Below are 16,307 nucleotides of genomic sequence, written 5' to 3' on the forward strand. Positions count from 1 at the left end.
GCTAGCTTCACGCTCGTGCAATTGTCGTCTTTCGCCCCTTTTTGTGCAATATACTATTCTGTGTATTGAAGAAACATTTTATGGGACATATTAAGTACGATAATTTCTTTGATTTAATTACTTTTTCATTTTTTCAATCATACAATTCATAGTAATAAGAATTTAATTAATTTACGGTCAAATTCTGATAATTCAATGAGGAAAAATTCATCTACTAGTTAAACTTAGTAAAAAAATTTCAGTGTTGAAATGTTGTCACAGGCTTATACTGCCCAACATGTCGAAGGCACGGGGCTGTCCCAGTATATATCATCAGTCACGGATGCATTTTTATAATTCAATCAAGTGATCAGATGAGAGCAGTCTGCCCAGACATATTGGACAATGCTTGGTGGGACCTACAGCTTAAGGTGGGTTCCGAACCACCAGAACCTCGGTAAAGGTGCATTGAAAAAAATCCAGAGGTACCGGCTCAGGGATCGAACCCCGGACCTCTGAACTGAAGTCCGAATGTCTAACCAACTGAACCACCGAGGCTCTTATACTATTACTTATACTTCTACTATTATTATGTGTTTTTATTAAACTTTTACTCGGGTTAACCCGGTGATACATCATAGCCACGGACTAAGTCAATTGACTGATGAGATTAGAATGTTATAATTTGATTCAAATAATTTAATACGCTGGTTGAAATCTCCTGCGATGATGTTGTAGGTATACAATTACGAGCGGTCACGAGTTTTGGAGGTAACAACAGTTACCTCTGCATGCTTTCTTAGAGCTACCATCTGTCACTCCACGGGGTTTTAGTCGCTCGCTTCCTGATGATCAAGAAAGTTTCTTACAATGCGACAGGTGCTTAATAAAACCGCCTTCTGAGCTACTGCCAATACCGTACTGACTCCTAAATGTTCAAGATGTTCAGTGCATCTTGCGTACACATTGCCTGTAGCCGAAATCACAATGGGATGAATGGATGCATGATTCACATTCCTCTATATGGTCTTTACTTCATGCCTTAACTCGCTATACTTGTGGATCCTGGTTGTATAGGTTGACTGCAAATTTCGGTTAAGTGGACAAGCAGTGTCGATGATGTAGACTCTTCCACCTTTTTTTTCTCGCATCACGATGTCAGATCGATTGTCGCGGATGTAATGATCCGTTTGGATAGTAACATCCCAATATAAGATGTAATCTTCGCTTTCTAAAACGGGCATTCGTATGTATCTATAGAAGGGCACCCATTCTTTTAAGAGTCCTAGGTTTAGGGCAAGTTGTTGATGTATAATGCCCGCTACATCATTATGTCTGTGCATATATTCTCTCTGAGCCATTATGCGACAGCCATCAATAATGTGCTCGATGAATTCGTTGGTATCTCCACATAATCGGAATCGGTCAACCACGTCTTGATGTAACACGTGTTTGCGATAATTCCTGGTGCGGACAACCTTGTCCTGTATTGCAATAACGAATCCTTCCGTCTCTGGATACAGAACACCCTTTCTTAGCCAAATATTAGATGCCTCACTATCCACTTCACTTTGATCTAACGTGTTGGGGTGCTCGCCATGGATGGCTTTCTGCCTCCATTGTATTTCTAATTCCTCTATGGTTTCTGCCCTGATATTCAAGGCCCCATCTGAGGACAAATTTAAGGGCGTGTATTCAAGATCCGCTTGACAGATGGTTTTGTAAAGCGCAACATTTCGTTTGTTGTTAAAATAGTCTCGTAACTGTATAACTTGTGACTCACACAGTTTTTTCACATCTACAACGCCCCTACCCCCTAAATATCGTAGTAGAACTACCCTTTCAATTGCTGAATTTCTGTGATGTATTCGGTGCTTCGTCATTTCTACGCGAACAATTCTGTTTAACTTTTCAAGGTCGGTGTTGGACCATTTTATGAGCCCGAAGAAGTAAGTGAGGACAGGGATGGCATATGTGTTGATCGCCCTGATTTTGTTTGCCAAGTTGAGAAAACTCTTCATAATTAATCTGAGTCTCGTAGTAAAGGCAGTCATTAGGCTTGTCTTAACTATCGTATGTTGAATACCCTTAGATTCAAGAATACCCAGATATTTATATAATTCGCCTGCAGCCATTGCCTCGATGTCATTTTCGAACTCGTTCTCCAACTCTGCGGTCCCTAATTCCCCTCTGATTAAATAATGGGTCACTTGATGACCATCCTCATTATCATGAATTCTGAACCCATGAGACATGCTGTTTAGTGTTTTGTTCAATGGATTCAATGCTAAACAGAACCATAGTGCGCTGAAGGAGTCTTCTTAAAATATAACCATCGTAAAGCGTATTGATCCAGTTATCCTTGGTTGTCCATGATCAAAATACTTGATTCTTGTACCCCAGAGCCTCATCGCATGGCTTAGAGAGTCAATAATGCGTGGACAGATTTTGTAAAGTTTTAAGACTTCAAGCAAATAATCATGCGGAACGGAAGGAAATAATTGCTTGTAGTCAATGTATGCCATTTGTAAGTTCCTTTGATGCTTACGATCTTGAGTCATGGCAACAGCGCCTATAGTGACTAGATCTTTACAGCCTCGTGAGTTTTTACAACATCCTTTTTGTTCTTCTGTAAGAATGTCATTCTTGTCACAATGAGAATATACCTTATCTGCAATGATAGCTGTAAGACATTTATAAATTGTTAGAAGACAGGCTATCGGTTGAAAGTCAGATGGTTTTTGAGCGTCTGGTTGTTTTGGTATCATATACGTAGTACCTTGGAGCATAAAACCTGGCATCAAATCTGGGTGCTCAATGACCTTTTGAAAAACACCTTGCCAATGCAAGATGCCTTTGCTTCCTCCAGTTTGAAACACGCAGTGTCCAAATTGCATCTGTTCATTTTTCCCAAAACGCCCGACCAGTAGTTAGGCATATCTTCCAATTGAGGGATTTCGGTGCCTTGGTGGTTATTTGGCTTTACCCTCAGTTCACGATAGAACCTTCTTTCATCTGTCTGAAAGTTTTGGTTTTGTTGCCTTCGTGCATTACTTTTCTTGTACCAGGGCAGTCTGGCAGTAAAAACATCAAGTCTCTGTCGTTGAGAGTCTAAAATTTCATCCAATATTGCTGGTGTTACTGTCTCGATGTGCCGAGGGTGGATGGTTTTAGTAACATGGTTCATCAGCTTTCTGGTTCTCTTCCCTTTTTTATATTGAGTTAATCGACCCAACTTGCACCTTACTTTGCTGACATCCATATCCAACCTGATCTTTCATGGTGGATCTCGATCCCTTGCTGGAACAAAAACTGCATTTGCAGGCCTAGTTTTTCGGCCCAACGTTCTAACGGTTGCTACAGCTGCACAGTATACAAGAGTTTGCACCTCTAACGCATTTTGTGCTACGTTAAAATACGTAGGTAAAACCTTACTGTCGAGATGTGCTATTAGTGTAAGCAGATGATTTGTGATGTTCATTTTGGGAAGAGAATGCCTCAATGTTGGTTCCACATATCTGAACTCTAGTAAAATAATGAAGTCAAGTGATCTGATCAGAGCACTCTGCCCAGACATATTGGACAAAGCTTGGTTTTTACCCCATCATTGACGGACTGGGTTGCAGTCAAGTACACGATGGGAGGACCTACAGCTTAAAGTGGGTTCCGAACCACCAGAACCCCAGTAAAGGTACATTGAAAAATTTCTAGAGGTACCGGGTCAGGGATCGAACCCCGGACCTCTGAGGTGAAGTCCGAGTGTCTAACCAATTATTATTATTATTATTATTATTATTATTATTATTATTATTATAAATGCATACTAAATCCACTGGTAAACTACTGCACACTATTGCAATATAAGTATTTCACAAGTTTTCTACTAATTTATATTTTTATGCGAATGAATGGAAATGGAATTAAAGGAGTAGGCTTATAATTTCAATAATTATGTTATTTTAATACGCTTTAATGTTAAATACTAAATTTTAGGTTTTTAGTTGTGAATGATAGAATTTAGTAAAGTGTAAAATAAAATTAAAACTTTTAGACTTGGCTATTGACACCTCTATGCTCTAGTAAGTTTTAGCTAAACAAGGCTTAATTATGTGCTAATATTGCGTTCACGTTCGTACATTATCATATATCAATCATACAAACAGAGTCAGTACGTAGCAATGGCGCCGAAAACTGTTTAGGTTAACAATGCCTAGTCACGCATAAACAGCTACTATTATGGTGACTCACACTGATGAAACTAAAATTGGTACACTGCACTTATCAGTTTCACATGTATAGGTGAAAGATGTAAGTTACATATTCTGACATTTTCATGGCCATTAAAATGGGATTAATCGGTCGACCTCATCGTTAAAGAAAAAAAACATTTTGGAAAGAAATAAAGCAACAATTGTTCAAAAATTGCATTCTTTCTCAAGATTTTTTATTTTATTACTTCACGATTATAAAAAATATTTGAAAAGTAGTGATACATAACTAGATAGCCAATAAAATAAGCATTTTTCAGCGCAAAGCCCTTTTCAAGTTGTTTAACTAATAATATTTGGTTAAATTAAATAAATTTCGATTTATTTTTAATTTATTGAATTTTATTGGAAATAAAGGCGGATGGAAGCACGAAATTAATCTTCCCTTACGAAACCGCTTAACTGATTAGTTTCTCAGCGCAGCATACACGAGAATCTCTTGCATGACAGCGTTGTTTCATGATTACGAAAGTTTTTGAGATCCCAAAAGTCGAGTTAATACTTGCGCGGAGCTGACAGTAATTAATGGTGATTTAGGTGTTCCGAAAGTAACTGAGCATGCATAATCTTAAATATATTAAAATAGAAAAGTAACTAAAAACTTATTAATTTTTTTTCTATTATGACTTAAGCTGAACCGTAAGATATTTACTGAATTAATATTAATTCCTTGATAAAAAAATGTAGCGAAAAAGGGATATTTCCGGACTGATTGATCTGAATTTAAGTAAAAAACTGTTCATTTTCTGACGAAGAAAAAAATTAATTTTCCTTATTTTTTTTAAAGGACATGGTATACAATAGATCTAAGGACAAAGCCAAAAGCTTTCAATCAGTCTACTAATTTCAATCTTGAAACGTTATACGATACTCAAAGAGGAGAGTTACAAAGGAGAAAGAATCTATTAAGGACAACATTTTATGAAGAGGTTGAAAAAATTATTTATAAATAGGTTTCTACTATCCATGAATTTCATAATTTCAAATTTGAAGCTTGTCAAATTATATCATTAGAAATTAAAAATATTAATGGATTTGAGAGAATGATGCACCGATATTTTTAACTATCTAAAAGATTTATACTTTTAGGCTACCAATGTGTAGTAAATTGAAATTAAATAAGAATCAAAAGTATTAAATAAATTAATTATCCCAACATATAAGTACATAATATCATAAAAATATTAGAATAATAAAAAGAAATACAAATAATTCAAAAACACACTGAAAAAAACAATTCGACGATACACGCATAATTTTGGTTATTCCAACCATAATGTATTGCTCGCTCAACTACAGCGATACGGTTTTCGTCTTTTACCCATACCATAATTACTGAAGCAATATTACTGCTTCAGTCATCTGTTCTAATAGATATTTCTAAACATAAGATGGTTGTTGTAGAAAGAATTTTTACGGCTGCGTCAAACAGAATTTGGTTGGGGTAAATCAACCATACGCACCGCTCTCAGCTGATATAAAATGCTAATGAGGATGCATCCTCCATACTGCAGTGGAGTTATAATTAATTAAAAAATTAGATTTTGTTGTACTTTTGTTATTATTGATAATATAAAACTATGATTTAGTTGAAAAGTATGTTTCAAAGATACACAGAAAAAAATATAAATCGTCTTTGTTTTACATTGCGTTAAACTATTCAACGAACTGTGGTATAAAGTTCTATAAAATTTAAAGGCCGGGGTGACGTAACCTAGATAGAAAGGTAGGATATACGAAAAACGTAAAATAGTTCTATAAAATCTAAAATTCTAGCTAAAACACAGTCTATATCGAAGAAGTTTTAAAACCAACTTTTCGCCGAAAAAAAATTAATGTTTTGTATTATTATATTATTACTTTATACTTTAATATTTGTTCACATGTGCGAGCACACAATTATTTGGTATTACACAATCACTACACTATCTATAATCTCACGTTATGAAAATTTTTATTTGCCGCGGGTTTGAAACCCTATATGTTTCGCATTCCTAATGCCTAAAGCCTCGCGGCTAACCTAGCTTGCAGTATAAAGAAAAAAAACTGAAATATAACCGAGGCATATCATTCTTGTACCTACTCTATAATATTTTGATATTTCAATCATATATCTAATATTGCACTTTTCCCAATTATCATTTCAGTCAAACAAACTTGCCTTGTCATAATAGGCTTGGTGATTTTTTTATATGCAGGTTATAAATCTGAAATTCATATGGCTGAGCCAGTACAATTTTCTTTCTAATTCAGTTAGAAATTTTCAAGCAAACTCGGATTGCCATTAACCTCAAACTATTTCTTTCAGTGCATAAATAATAATAATAATAATAATAATAATAATAATAATAATAACGTATGTGTTTTTGAATACATTTGTTCTTATAATGAAAAATAGCACATTCTTCTACAAAATAAAAGTATTCTTCTCATGATCAATAAATCATGTCGAACAGCGTAGAATATTAAATTTGCACATTTTTTTTGTCTAAAATGAAATTCAAGAAAATCAAGTTTTAGGCGGATATATGATATTTTATAAAAGGTTAGAAAGAAATAATTCTTTTTATATAAGATATAGGGTGGAGGATCCATTTGTCGATGAAACAGATAATTTCTTGAAAACGAAAGGTTAAATAATATTTCTTTTTTTCAAGTATTCGTCATTAAATGAGTGTTTACTAGGCATCTGAATAATACAAATTAAGCGTGCATGCAAAAATTAAGAAAATCTGAAGAATTTGATCTTCGGCCTAAAACAATAAGAGCCCTCTCAGTATTGGTTCAGTTTCCTTATCAACTGAAAATTGAAAGTTGAAAAATCTACGGCTAGATCTTTTTTTGAAGTACTGGCAGGCGATTCGTACATACCATCCGTTAAAAACAAAAAATGTCATCTTAAGTCGGTCCATGTTGAAAAACATTAAATTTTGAAAGCTTGAAATTAAAACCTATTAAAAATATTAAAAATGATAAAAGTCTATTACTGGAGGCGGTCTACATCAAACAATATAAATACTCAAAATTAAATATTTTTAACTTTAAAGTGCTCAGAATTAGAGATTTAAAAAATGTAAGAATTAAAATTTGAGAATAGCTTTTATACATCGAAACATTAAATGTAGATCCACCAGCTTTCGTAGTTATGCATACACTTAAAAATTAAGCAATTTTAGAATGGTGACACGTTGAAGCTACAATTATTTTTGATGACCAGTTACGGGGTTAAGGTTTAAGAAGATTTATTTAATATAGTAAATAATTCTTATTTATTTGTAGATAGCTTCCAATAGAAGCATTTTAGTGACGTTTACATGTATATGTAAGTTTCAGTATAAAGAAATGAAATTGAATTTGCCATTTTGCTTTGAAATTCTGATTTCTATTGCCTTTGTGACTCGATCATTAATGCCCCGAATAAACGCTTCGCAATAACGAGTGTGTCTCATTAATAACTTTCTGTAGCAACCATGTAAATTTACTGATACCTTGTCCAGGATGCAATTGGAACCAGAACCGGAAATGAACCTCTCGAATGTCAGCGATTTTCACTGTGATATTCTAAAAACAGTGCACTCAAAAAAAGAGTCAAAAGGATAGAAAACATAGGTATAAAAAGTTGAAAGTAAATTTAGCAGACAAAAATGAACCTCTCTTTATTTAACTCTTTATTATTTACTTTGCTATCTAGAAGTATATTGTATTTACAAGACTTTTTTATAAAAAATAATTCTTTTGTTCTAAAGTTTACAAAAATTTCCTTAGTAGACTACAATATCAGAACTCAACGCATAGAGTGAATAGGATTGCATGGTTTAAAGAAAAGAAATTTGGCCTGTTGAAGATCATTAGCTCTATTGATTTTTAGGGCATTGCAATTATTAAACACAATTTTCTTGAAACCGGAAAAACTCGGTTCTTTTGAATAATTTAGAAGGTGTATACCACTTAATTGAATACGTATCAAATCAAGATTTTAAAAGCCTATAATCTTGTGTTCTCTAAGTTATATTAATTCAATATAGAGTATTTTTAAGGAGCGCTCATTGCAATGTACATAATTTACTGGAGGTAAAATGTTTTTAAAAAAATCCCGCTTTACGCGAGACTATCTATCTTTGTCAAACCTATCAGAAACAGAATAGGGAAGTATTGATCACAACCATGTTGCGCCCTCTTTTACCCACTTCTTTCACCAACCTCTGTTCTCCATTCTTCATTCTATATTTCCAACTAGCTCTCCTTTCTGCTAGATTTAAACTCGCCGACTTTGGATTTCAGAAAAGAGGATTAGACCCTATCTCCATTAAAAATCTACAAGCACAGATTTTTTTACCCTGTTTTTCATCCCTCAGATTACCTCCATTTGAAAGAGAAAATAATAACAGAAATGTTAAAGCTCTCTGTTCCTTCTACAGATTTTCTCTCGATTTTCTCGATTATCTCCAATCTCAAAATAAATTTTAATTGGTAAATCATTACGCAATTCTTAATTCAAAATATAAAATCAATAATAATACCAAATTTTAATAGCATCTATTATGTAAAACAATAAGAAAATAAGGACAATATTTTTGATAATTGATGAAGATTCATGTCATAAGAAAAAATGCCAATCTCTGGCAAAAAACATTCTTTGGAACTGAATTTAAGAAAATTTTAAATATCAATTTCAGACGCACAACACTAACGTGATCCAAACTATTGAAAACATTCTGAATCTTTCTGTGATTATTATAATGATTTTGTTTTCAAATACCAACTTTTAGTATATAACACTTACATAAGCTGCCGCTATTAAATATTTAAATCTTTTTTTTTAAATTAAACTATATATATGTATTCTGAATGTTGTTTAAATTAAAATTGTCTTTATTGCACAGTATCGATTTGTGTATTGAAACTCTAACATAACCTAAGAGTGTTAAAATATGTAAATTTCGTTTTAAATATAATTTTTGATTTAAAAAATACCAACTTCCGACGAAAAACACTAACATAATCTAAATATTTTAAAATATTTTTTTGAGAAAATCGATTTCCTTTGAAATATGAGATTTCATATGAGTCTTCTTCAAATTATTATTTGTTTTTTAATGAAAAAATCCCTGTTCTCGTCGAAAAGCACAAAGATATTTAAAGAACGGACTGTAATACATAAATGAATATCCAAACAGTACAAATGGTCTATTGTAACTGTGAGTCCAAATTTTATTATACGGGTTTTTTTAAACACTGCATTATGTAGGTATTAATTATTAAGGTATACATTTATGCATGTAATGGTAGGTTGCCATGCCTGCTGCTCTTGCAGCCAGACTCAGTCGTTCGTGTTTTTGCTAAGTTTTCGTCGATGTATATGCAATCTTTTTTTAAATCGTGTATTTATCTGATAGTGAAATTCAGGTCCAATATGGACTAAAGGGTAATCAATCTTCAACGAACTCTACAGTGACAGTTCAAAAAATTGAAAAGAGCGATGTTCTGTCTTGAGGTTAATCTTGAAAGGAAAGTTTTTCCATGTGAAAAAAGACGTGATGAATAAGGAAATATCAATGCTGAATGTGTTATTTACAAGAAAATCCTTGACGATACTCTGACTGCCACAACCGATTTTTAAAAGCACCTAAAGGTACGAAGAATAACAGTATGCTTATATGTATATAATCTAAACCTGAAAATTCAATATTTTCATTATTCTAAATAAAGATTAGATTTAAATATATTTTCGTACCGCAGTCATTAAATTTCCAATTTAGGATCTCCAAACTAGCACAAACCATAGAAAACGAAAACTTGTTACAGTTATGGAAAGTAGTGGAAAAATGACATAATACAATTAAACACTGATCGTTGGATTGTTGATTTTATCATACAAACCGTGAGTTCCCAAGTTTTTCTTGAACACGAAGCATCTACAAGTTTAATTAATGGTCATTGGTAAGACAACAGTACAGTAAGCAGATTAAATGTTTAGGAACAAGCAAAATGAAGGCTATTATTAGTAGAAAAACACTTGGTATACGGACCAATGAAATTTATTCATCACATACACAAGTCATGATAGGACAAAGTCAGTCGGACAAATACATATGTACTTCGGCAGATATAGGTAGCAGCTCAAAAGGAGGTTAGATGGGTATTACAGTACACTGGATAAGAAAGATAAATAAAAGCAAGTTCTACTAAGGATTTTCAGTATTATTGTTTAATGGAAAATATGTTTTCAGATCAACAATGATTTAGGAAGACAGGTTGTCGCATTATCTTGTAGATGGTCTGAAAGAAGTCACACATATCATAAAAGTACTGAATTGATTAATGAAATCCGTATTGAGTTTGTAGACAAGAACAAACGGAAAATAAGGAAGACTGTTACGAACAATGGATCAAATATGGTAAAATATTTTGCTAAGTCACACAAATATAAAAGAAGCATTCAAGAATCAGGAAAATAATCCTTATCATAATTTCTGCTACTAAAAACTTTTTGCATATTTCTATTTTCTCTAAGAACTCAGTGATGACGATGAAGATAAAGTAAAGTTGAATTCCATTTATGATATTCTTGAAAGTAGTGAACGAGACTTCAATTCGGATTTATCAGATCACCAGCGTTGTGATTGTCACACTTAAAACCTGATAGCTGCTACAGACTCTAAAAATTTCTTAGAAAACAACAATTCTGAGTATACAAGATTGCATCATTCGGCATTCGGGAAATGTTCTGAAATCTTGAATTTTACATCAAGATCACCAAAGGCAGCAGAACCTTATTTTGAAATAACAGGAAAATATCAAAAATCACCTTTCCCAACTCATTGGAATAGTACTTTTGATTGTTTGGAGGATCCTAAGCAGGTTAGGAGCAAACTCAACTCTATGTATGATGCCTTAAAATTGCCTAGGTTCGAAGAAAACAAATCAGAGTTTCTGTCATATTTTCAAAATAAATACTTAAAATCTTCCCAATCGGTATTTATTGGATTTAAAGATCTTTGAATAATGTTGTACCCAGGTTCCTAATAAAACATTAAAAATCCATTTTGAATATTTCATACATAAATTTTGTAGCTTCAGCTTTAAATGGAAAATAGAATTTTGCATTTTATATTTTAAATACTTTTTGAGAACGATATAACCTAGCTCTAGTAATAAAAAACAACCAGCTTTTCAACAACAATGATTGTGAGTTTTTTTAGGCATTTCATCACACCACTTTCTTTTTAAATAGATAATCCACTAACTTGAGAGAATAATTAGAGGAAAATTTATGAATGGGAATATTATCTTTCAGTTTCAAAGTGAGAAGTGCGTCTCAAAAGAAAACTTTTTTTACATCGATTTTTAGCCAGTTGGTGGAGAAACTCTCCACATGGGGTAAAACCCAGCTGTGGGTTGATGGTTGGAAAATTAGTTTCCTTATTGGTTAATTATTCCACGTCCGTGTTCCATCAACGATCGACACTGGCGTACTTCCAGTTTTGATTGATCGAGTGAATTCCGGGATAATTCGCAGGTCTCTTTGATAATATTCATTGACAGATTAATCAATCTGTTTCCAATTCTACATTAAAGTAACCTACTTTGACCAAATTTAAATTTCGAAACTCAGAACTGAAGCTACGTTATTTAGAGAAATGTGAATGACATGTATATGCCAAATTTGAAATTCAGACTGTAATGAATTTTCAAATAAAAAGATCCTTTTCTTCTTTTGAAGGTTTTCTATTTAAGCATCAGACTGCACAACCCAAAAAGCTCGCAAAACAAAGGAAATAGGTTCTCTTCCTGTTCGCTTCCCTTACAGCCCCCAAAAACGAGAAGTGTCGTAGAGTCTTCTGTAGTTGAATCCGCAACAAAAATATAAATTTATAACAAAATAGTACTATTTTCAGCCAGGGATTAATTGCTTATCCAAGAATATGATTGTTCTTCTAAGAAACACGAATTTTCAAAAAAATACGTGGTTTTTCAACAAAAAAGTTAATTTTACACGAACTAGTTGTATTTTTAAATGGATTGTTAACTTTTTAACCCAATAGTTTCATACTGCAACAAAATGGCTAAATATATAAGCAAATGTATGAATTTACAATAATAAAGTGAATATTAAGCCTGATTGTTGAATTCTCAACACAAAAATATAAATTTTTTGCAACAAACGAAATCTTTTTTACAAAGTACAAATCTTTAAGCTCAGTAAGTTAAACTTCAATTTTAACCACCTTTATTGGAGCCTTCCGAGAATTTGCGCCACGTCACGGTTTCGGGTGAAATAAGCCGCGAGGCCGAAAGTGGAAGATGTGCCATTAGTAGCATAACTATAAAGCGCTGTACCCTAACGGCCTAGGTGGGTAAATGTGTTACGACCCTGCGTCAGTTCACTCTCAACTGGGTGTGGCACTTGTTTGCGTTGGGTAGAAGGGGAGATTGCAGTGCTCCTAGTTTTTGTATCTTTTTATACTGCGCATGAGTCGCGTCGAAAATCGGGTTCGTTACCTTTTACTTTATAAGTCAATTTCGAGATCAAAGAAATATTTGGAATAATTTTACAAGTATTATTTGTTGCAAACGATTTGTGACAAATTAAATTATTTAAGAAAGTGCGCCTACGGTAACCAATCCGGTTTCCGACGCAACGGCTGTGCAGTGCGAATAAATATGACTGCAGGTTTTTGTAATCTGACACTGTCAAGTGTTGACAAGTATTTTTCAAGATGTTTCAATTATGCATGTATAGTTGCATAATAATAATGTGCTTTTAGATACTTCTGTCTTCGAATGGTTTAAGGAAGCGAGAGACAGAGTATCTGGATCGATCATTCAAGAGAAAGCTCTCATTTTAAACGAGATGCTCAACGGTCCGAAAACGTTTTAAGTACCGAAGCAGGAAAATAATTTTTCAACGTGTAACAGCAAAATTTTTCCTCATCTCCGGGAAATATTTGGTCAACTCTTGTCTCCGTATTAGAAAAAATCTAAAAATATTTTTTACCATGCAGGAACATCAACCGCAAATGGTTCAAGTGCCACTGACTGTTTACGTCAGGAGTAGCTCAATTGGAGCCGGAAATCAGAAACAAAACCGAGGTTACCACCTCGGTCCGTCCTCTCGCCCGGAGATTTTTCCGTGTGGGGGTAGGGGATAAAGCGTGACTTTAAAATTAATGATAGCGCTCATTATCATATAATTACTTCTAAGGTTAAAATAAAAGTGGGGAAAAATCGAAATCTAAACTAGAATGAATCAGTTTCTTCAATCTCCTCTCATCAGCAGAAAACTCAGTGGTTCGGAGAAATTTGCGTTCGCCCAGAGAACCAGAGGTTGAATCTCAGATCCGGCGAGATGGTCACCCTAATTATCAACGAAATATGTAATAGTTCACATTTCGATTGAACAGTTAAATTTTTAACCAACGGGTGAATTTGCAAGCAAAATAACAGAACTTAGAAAAATGTATTTTTAACAAAAGAGTTCAACTATAAACGAACTACTTGAATATCAAACTAAAAAGACGATTTTTTAAAACCAGAGATTAATATTTCACTGAAAAAGACGGGAAAAATGAATAGATTAACTTTTTTATTGGGTTCTATGAATTTTGTCTGCAATTCTAACTTTCTAAAATTATATTCAACTCTATTATATGAACTTTATATTATATCTATTTTTGTACCTCGGTCTGGGACTGCTTATTCAGATATTGCAAAATAAACTAGAAATTTTATTTCTGATAATTAATTTAAGATCTGCTCCTTAGTTTGCATTATTTTTTATTCACAATTGGCCTGAAAAGTGTAACCTTTTAATAAATGTATATTATCAAGATTCATAATATTCATTGATATTGAAACAGACATATTTTCATTATCTTGTTTTTATAATTTAAAGAATGCGCATTCTATAAAACAAATTTTGTTATTAAACTTATTATTGCATCTTGTTCCGTTTTTCATACTCTTAGTCTGTTTATTTTCAATGTTATTTTTCATGATTTAAAAAAGAAATATGCGTTATCATGTACAGTGATTTTTAACAAGTTTGTAGATATAATTTATGTGAACATTTTTTCAAATAGAAGTTTATTGTATCATATGTCGTTTTCGCAAACTCAGCTTTTGAAAAATTCGTACACTCTGTTCAAATTTATTTAAAGAAAACTTAAGAAACTTTATTTAAGTTCGTAACGTTACTTCCAGTGACCCCCCTTCTCAACCTGCCAACAACCATAGTTTTTGCTCGACACCGTCTCCCCTTCAACCGGTTATGTAGTTGATGGAAAGCCTTTTAGTTCTTTCAAACGCATCAAGCCTTATTGCTTTTGAAATAGAATCAGTTGTATGTCCTTTCTCACGGGAGAATTTTGAAATTTATTTTAAATCGCAGCATGCAAATCGTTTTACTACCATAACTGTCTGTTTATTTTTTTATTAGTTTTTTGATCCTAATAGACTAATTAAATATATCAATTAAACTTTTCTATGATACTACTTGTGAAATGAAGCGTGATAGTAATAATTAGTTTTTGTAGCTTCTTTTTTGATCCTCGAAGTAAATAATCCATGCAATTTACAAATTGATATAGACAGGAATAAGACCCATAAAACAATTTAGTGGGTGATAACATAATGGCGAGTAATCTATAGTGCCTGAGGACCAGGATCTGATAGTTTCAGTGGGAGGATAGGGGTTATTTGGATTAGAGCCAGGCATGTTGCTAAGCCTAGGATATGTGGAGGATACATTACATACTGGTGAAACATATAAGTACTCCTTTACAAGTATGGACCTTGTTTTTGATAAGTGCCTTTCCAGGACGTCATATATTTCTCAATGAATATTCCAATCATTTAGATTTTGTAAACCTCGATTAAATTCTTTAAGACGATAATTATTCTGAATCGTTTTTGATTTGCAAATGTCGTTATTCTTAATTTAATTTGGTAATTATTTCTAAATAATCAATTAATTAACATTAATAACCCAAGCGGAAAATTTATATATAGTTTATATATACAGTCGACCCTCGGACACTGTCACCATCGGGATCGAGTGTATCGGACACTGTAAGCTTACGTGGTCTTACCCCTTAGCCAATCGGCGTCGAATTACAGGACCGTATCAATACGATGTTTTTCAGGTGCCCCTGATAGTATACTAATGTTATCGGGCAAATTTTTTTTTTAATTTTACAATAAATGAAAGAAGAATAGAAATACAAGTATGTATTATTCTTCTTTATTATGTAATTATTATTTGCACACAAATAACTAACCATAATTCTGAAGATAACATAGACATCTGCTTACAATTAGTCAACATTTTTTTCGCAATATGTATTGATATATTTTATACACAAATTAAATTTTTTCCCAGTGTTCGGTAAGATGTTTTCACTTACCTCAATAATGTTCAAAACAGAGATTTAGTGTAATAACTTTATAAATATATATGACATTATTATTGTACAAAACCAATAAAAAACCTGCAACGTCAATCTAATTTAACCTACAACCTGCATTATCTTAACTGCTTGCGCATCCGATAGTGTAAGCGACTTCAGACACTTCAAAGCCCGGTAAAGTTAAGATATAAAATTTCAATTAGGAAAAATTTAAAGTGCACTTTTCACTTAACTTATTGTGCAAAACTAAGTACATATGTACTACATATCTCCGAGAAGGGGCTTCGAGGATGCCACGGCACTGGGCTAATCACCTGATTCTTACAGTGTCCGCGAATCAGCAGATGACAGTGTTCGAGGTGTGACAGTGTCCAAAGCTACAGTGTCCGAGGTTCGACTGTATAGAGTAAAGTATTATATATAGTATTCATTTGCTTTATAGAAAAAATGTATAAAACAAGTGAATATTATAGATAACACTTGGCACTGTGTATAAACTGACACGCTCAGAGCAAAAGCGAACTAAAAAAAAAGTTGCGGAAAAGAGAAGTAAACAGTGCCGTCTTTACGCAAAGGCAAAATAGGCTATAGCCTAGGGCCCCAAGCCCTCAGAGGGCCCCAGGGAGAGAAAAGTTTGACATTTTTTTTGTAG

At 33.2% G+C, this 16,307-nt stretch overlaps 1 protein-coding gene and 1 long non-coding RNA gene across 3 annotated transcripts in view; one reads left to right on the forward strand and one right to left on the reverse strand.

Annotated features, from left to right (window-relative positions):
* LOC117174134 (neo-calmodulin-like) overlaps nt 1–16,307 on the reverse strand; it is a 338,301-nt gene that overhangs the window by 177,677 nt on the left and 144,317 nt on the right. The gene's annotated exons all lie outside the window — the stretch shown is intronic.
* On the forward strand, nt 9,598–11,228 carry LOC117174137. The gene is made up of 4 exons (XR_004467264.1): nt 9,598–9,879; nt 10,007–10,377; nt 10,478–10,645; nt 10,762–11,228. It is a non-coding gene; the product is annotated as an uncharacterized LOC117174137 (long non-coding RNA).

This window comes from Belonocnema kinseyi, chromosome 6 (genome assembly GCF_010883055.1).
Source record: "Belonocnema kinseyi isolate 2016_QV_RU_SX_M_011 chromosome 6, B_treatae_v1, whole genome shotgun sequence".
NCBI classification, from domain to species: domain Eukaryota; kingdom Metazoa; phylum Arthropoda; class Insecta; order Hymenoptera; family Cynipidae; genus Belonocnema; species Belonocnema kinseyi.